Genomic DNA, 6,000 nt, shown 5'->3' with positions numbered 1-6,000 from the left:
CATTCTAGCATCTCTCCTGTGCAGAGCGGACGGATCCTGACCCTGTGGTGGGGAAGATTCAGCTTTTCCTCATTAGTTATAGAGCTGAGGTCACACTGGATTTTGGGGGAAGAAATAAAAGTGTCTCCTGTCACTACTGGGGCTGCAGCTCGTGTATATATCACAGGGAAGGGGCTGAAGCTGCAGCACAGGGCTGTGGAGGCTTCCATAAGGAAGGGGGATATGGGGGGCTACACAGGGCAGGGGGCGATGCTGCATATTGGGGGGCTTACACTGGGCAGGGGGCGATGCTGCATATTGGGGGGCTACACAGGGCAGGGGGCGATGCTGTATATTGGGGGGCTTACACAGGGCAGGGGGCGATGCTGCATATTGGGGGGCTACACAGGGCAGGGGGCGATGCTGCATATTGGGGGGCTACACAGGGCAGGGGGCGATGCTGCATATTGGGGGGCTACACAGGGCAGGGGGCGATGCTGCATATTGGGGGCTTACACTGGGCGATGCTGAAGTTGGTTTCTTATTCGTCCAGTTTCTTATTCGGGGCTGAAGTTGGTTTCTTATTCGTCAGTTTCTTATTCGGCAATTTAGTTTTTTCAGTTTTTTATGCATTTAACAACAAAAATAACACATCATAATAATAAAATACAATGCACTGATGCCCTAATATACATACACTCAAAACCAGCTGCGAAAATTAAAAAACTGGCAAAAAAATGGGCATCAAAGTGGGCACCGAAGTATGTTAGTGAAAGGGTTAAATGGCTTTGGGCCACTGATCTAACACCAGAATTGCATATCTAGTGATGCCTCTAATCAAACTCAAGTGTCTCCAGCCTGGCCCAAAGGGGTTCTGGGCATCAAAACTGGCATCAAAGTGGGCACACAGCCAATTTTCACAGATTTGAATAAGTAACTGGTGTTTTGAGGGGTTAAATGGCTTTGGGCCACTGATCTCACACCACATTTACATACCTAGTGATGTCCCACATCAAATTCAGATCACTCCAGCCTGGCCCAAACAGGTTCTGGGCATCAGAACTGGCATCAAAGTGGCCAAAAACCCAGTTTTCACAGATTTGAATAAGTAACCAGTGTTTTTGAGGGGTTAAATGGCTTTGGGCCACTGATCTCACACCACATTTACATACCTAGTGATGACACACATCAAATTCAGATCACTCCAGCCTGGCCCAAACAGGCTGGAGTGATCTGAATTTGATGTGTGGCATCACTAGGTATGTAAATGTGGTGTGAGATCAGTGACCCAAAGCCATTTAACCCCTCAAAAACACCAGTTACTTATTCAAATCTATGAAAACTGGGGTTTTGCCCACTTTGATGCCAGTTCTGATGCCGAGAACCTGTTTGGGCCAGGCTAGAGTGATCTGAATTTGATGTGTGGCATCACTAGGTATGTAAATATGGTGTGAGATCAGTGGCCCAAAGCCATTTAACCCCTGAAAAACACCAGTTACTTATTCAAATCTGTGAAAACTGCGATTTTGCCAACTTTGATGCCAGTTCTGATGCCCAGAACCTGTTTGGGCCAGGCTGGAGTGATCTGAATTTGATGTGTGGCAACACTAGGTATGTAAATGTGGTGTGAAATCAGTGGCCCAAAGCAATTTAACCCCTCAAAAACACCAGTTACTTATTCAAATCTGTGAAAATTGGGGTTTTGCCCACTTTGATGCCAGTTCTGATGCCCAGAACCTGTTTGGGCCAGGCTGGAGTGATCTGAATTTCATGTGTGGCATCACTAGGTATATAAATGTGGTGTGAGATCAGTGACCCAAAGCCATTTAACCCCTCAAAAACACCAGTTACTTATTCAAATCTATGAAAACTGGGGTTTTGCCCACTTTGATGCCAGTTCTGATGCCGAGAACCTGTTTGGGCCAGGCTAGAGTTATCTGAATTTGATGTGTGGCATCACTAGGTATGTAAATATGGTGTGAGATCAGTGGCCCAAAGCCATGTAACCCCTCAAAAACACCAGTTACTTATTCAAATCTGTGAAAACTGGGGTTTTGCCCACTTTGATGCCAGTTCTGATGCCCAGAACCTGTTTGGGCCAGGCTGGAGTGATCTGAATTTAATGTGTGGCAACACAAGGTATGTAAATGTGGTGTGATATCAGTGGCCCAAAGCCATTTAACCCCTCAAAAACACCAGTTACTTATTCAAATCTGTGAAAACTGGGGTTTTGACCACTTTGATGCCAGTTTTGATGCCCAGAACCTGTTTGGGCCAGGCTGGAGTGATCTGAATTTGATGTGCGACATCACTAGGTATGTAAATGTGGTGTGAGATCAGTGGCCCAAAGCCATTTAACCCCTCAAAAACACCAGTTACTTATTCAAATCTATGAAAACTGGAGTTTTGCCCACTTTGATGCCAGTTCTGATGCCCAGAACCTGTTTGGGCCAGGCTGGAGTGATCTGAATTTGATCTGCGGTATCACTAGGTATGTAAATGTGGTGTGAGATCAGTGGCCCAAAGCCAGTTAACCCCTCAAAAACACCAGTTACTTATTCACATCTGTGAAAACTGAGGTTTTGCCCACTTTGATGCCAGTTCTGATGCCCAGAAACTGTTTGGGCCAGGCTGGAGTGATCTGAATTTGATGTGTGGCATCACTAGGTATGTAAATATGGTGTGAGATCAGTGGCCCAAAGCCATTTAACTCCTGAAAAACACCAGTTACTTATTCAAATCTGTGAAAACTGCGATTTTTGCCAACTTTGATGCCAGTTCTGATGCCCAGAACCTGTTTGGGCCAGGCTGTAGTGATCTGAATTTGATGTGTGGCATCACTAGGTATGTAAATGTGGTGTGAGATCAGTGGCCCAAAGCCAATTAACCCCTCAAAAACACCAGTTACTTATTCAAATCTGTGAAAATTGGCTGTGTGCCCACTTTGATGCCAGTTCTGATGCCCAGAACCTGTTTGGGCCAGGCTGGAGTGATCTAAATTTGATGTGTGGCATCACTAGGTATGTAAATGTGGTGTGGGATCAGTGGCCCAAAGCCATTTAACCCCTCAAAAACACCAGTTACTTATTCAAATCTGTGAAAACTGGGGTTTTGCCCACTTTGATGCCAGTTCTGATGGCCAGAACCTGTTTGGGCCAGGCTGGAGTGATCTGAATTTGATGTGTGGCATCACTAGGTATGTAAATGTAGTGTGAGATCAGTGGCCCAAAGCCATTTAACCCCTCAAAAACACCAGTCACTTATTCAAATCTATGAAAACTGGGGTTTTGCCAACTTTGATGCCAGTTCTGATGCCCAGAACCTGTTTGGGCCAGGCTGGAGTGATCTGAATTTGATGTGTGGCAACACTAGGTATGTAAATGTGGTGTGAGATCAGTGGCCCAAAGCCATTTAACCCCTCAAAAACACCAGTTACTTATTCAAATCTGTGAAAACTGCAATTTTGCCAACTTTGATGCCAGTTCTGATGCCCAGAACCTGTTTGGGCCAGGCTGGAGTGATCTGAATTTGATGTGTGGCACCACTACGTATGTAAAGCTGGTGTGAGATCAGTGGCCCAAAGCCATTTAGCCCCTTAAAAACACCAGTTATTTATTCAAATCTGTGAAAATTGCCTGTGTGCCCACTTTGATGCCAGTTCTGATGCCCAGAACCCCTTTGGGCCAGGCTGGAGACACTTGAGTTTGATTAGAGGCATCACTAGATATGCAATCGTGGTGTTAGATCAGTGGCCCAAAGCCATTTAACCCTTTCACTAACATACTTCGGTGCCCACTTTGATGCCCATTTTTTTGCCAGTTTTATTATTTTCGCAGCTGATTTTGAGTGTATGTATATTAGGGCGCATCAGTGCATTGTATTTTATTATTGTCATGTGTTTTTTTGTTGTTAAATGCATAAAAAACTGAAAAAACTAAATTGCCGAATAAGAAACTGATGAATAAGAAACCAACTTCAGCATCGTACTGGAGGCTGCAGTCACCTCACAATATCACCTCCATTCTAGTCCCCTCAGTACAGAGCCGTCTACACTGGAGACTGCAGTCACCTCACAATATCACCTCCATTCTAGTCCCCTCAGTACAGAGCCGTCTACACTGGAGACTGCAGTCACCTCACAATATCACCTCCATTCTAGTCCCCTCAGTACAGAGCCGTCTACACTGGAGACTGCAGTCACCTCACAATATCACCTCCATTCTAGTCCCCTCAGTACAGAGCCGTCTACACTGGAGGCTGCAGTCACCTCACAATATCACCTCCATTCTAGTCCCCTCAGTACAGAGCTGTCTACACTGGAGGCTGCAGTCACCTCACAATATCACCTCCATTCTAGTCCCCTCAGTACAGAGCCGTCTACACTGGAGACTGCAGTCACCTCACAATATCACCTCCATTCTAGTCCCCTCAGTACAGAGCCGTCTACACTGGAGGCTGCAGTCTCCTCACAATATCACCTCCATTCTAGTCCCCTCAGTACAGAGCCGTCTACACTGGAGACTGCAGTCACCTCACAATATCACCTCCATTCTAGTCCCCTCAGTACAGAGCCATCTACACTGGAGACTGCAGTCACCTCACAATATCACCTCCATTCTAGTCCCCTCAGTACAGAGCCGTTTACACTGGAGACTGCAGTCACCTCACAATATCACCTCCATTCTAGTCCCCTCAGTACAGAGCCGTCTACACTGGAGACTGCAGTCACACACAATATCACCTCCATTCTAGTCCCCTCAGTACAGAGCCGTCTACACTGGAGACTGCAGTCACCTCACAATATCACCTCCATTCTAGTCCCCTCAGTACAGAGCCGTCTACACTGGAGACTGCAGTCACCTCACAATATCACCTCCATTCTAGTCCCCTCAGTACAGAGCCGTCTACACTGGAGGCTGCAGTCACCTCACAATATCACCTCCATTCTAGTCCCCTCAGTACAGAGCCGTCTACACTAGAGACCGCAGTCACCTCACAATATCACCTCCATTCTAGTCCCCTCAGTACAGAGCCGTCTACACTGGAGGCTGCAGTCACCTCACAATATCACCTCCATTCTAGTCCCCTCAGTACAGAGCTGTCTACACTGGAGGCTGCAGTCACCTCACAATATCACCTCCATTCTAGACCCCTCAGTACAGAGCCGTCTACACTGGAGACTGCAGTCACCTCACACTATCACCTCCATTCTAGGCCCCTCAGTACAGAGCCGTCTACACTGGAGACTGCAGTCACCTCACAATATCACCTCCATTCTAGTCCCCTCAGTACAGAACCGTCTACACTGGAGACTGCAGTCACCTCACAATATCACCTCCATTCTAGTCCCCTCAGTACAGAGCCATCTACACTGGAGACTGCAGTCACCTCACAATATCACCTCCATTCTAGTCCCCTCAGTACAGAGCCGTCTACACTGGAGGCTGCAGTCACCTCACAATATCACTTCCATTCTAGTCCCCTCAGTACAGAGCCGTCTACACTGGAGACCGCAGTCACCTCACAATATCACCTCCATTCTAGTCCCCTCAGTACAGAGCCGTCTACACTGGAGGCTGCAGTCACCTCACAATATCACCTCCATTCTAGACCCCTCAGTACAGAGCCGTCTACACTGGAGGCTGCAGTCACCTCACAATATCACCTCCATTCTAGTCCCCTCAGTACAGAGCCGTCTACACTGGAGGCTGCAGTCACCTCACAATATCACCTCCATTCTAGTCCCCTCAGTACAGAGCCGTCTACACTGGAGACTGCAGTCACCTCACAATATCACCTCCATTCTAGTCCCCTCAGTACAGAGCCGTCTACACTGGAGACTGCAGTCACCTCACAATATCACCTCCATTCTAGTCCCCTCAGTACAGAGCCGTCTACACTGGAGGCTGCAGTCACCTCACAATATCACCTCCATTCTAGTCCCCTCAGTACAGAGCCGTCTACACTGGAGGCTGCGGTCACCTCACAATATCACCTCCATTCTAGTCCCCTCAGTACAGA

The sequence above is a fragment of the Anomaloglossus baeobatrachus genome (assembly GCF_048569485.1).
Source record: "Anomaloglossus baeobatrachus isolate aAnoBae1 chromosome 3 unlocalized genomic scaffold, aAnoBae1.hap1 SUPER_3_unloc_1, whole genome shotgun sequence".
In the NCBI taxonomy this organism is placed as follows: Eukaryota; Metazoa; Chordata; class Amphibia; order Anura; family Aromobatidae; genus Anomaloglossus; species Anomaloglossus baeobatrachus.
This window is presented reverse-complemented; position numbering follows the sequence as displayed.